Source organism: Acanthisitta chloris, unplaced genomic scaffold, assembly GCF_000695815.1.
Source record: "Acanthisitta chloris isolate BGI_N310 unplaced genomic scaffold, ASM69581v1 scaffold5109, whole genome shotgun sequence".
In the NCBI taxonomy this organism is placed as follows: Eukaryota; Metazoa; Chordata; class Aves; order Passeriformes; family Acanthisittidae; genus Acanthisitta; species Acanthisitta chloris.
This window is the reverse complement of record NW_008689674.1, coordinates 128700-128985: the sequence shown is the minus strand read 5'-3', so window position 1 is coordinate 128985 and position 286 is coordinate 128700.

Here is a 286-nt window from a genome sequence, read left to right as displayed (position 1 = left end):
TTGAAGATCTGATTTTAAATACAGCCAATGGATGACGACTGAACAAAAAAATTGTGCACTATATGTGAAAACCATTACCTAGCCAGATGTTTTAACCATGAAAATCTAAAGGGATAGTCTCTGTCATATATACACAGTGATGTTTAGCTTTGGCTCCAAATATAGTGTGGAAGGATGTGGACCATATGAAGGAAAAGAGAAATGGTAAAGAGAAATAAATGTGCTCTTAAATATTTTAACAGATTGTCTGTTACACAGAATGATTTACGTTACTAGAAACATAAAC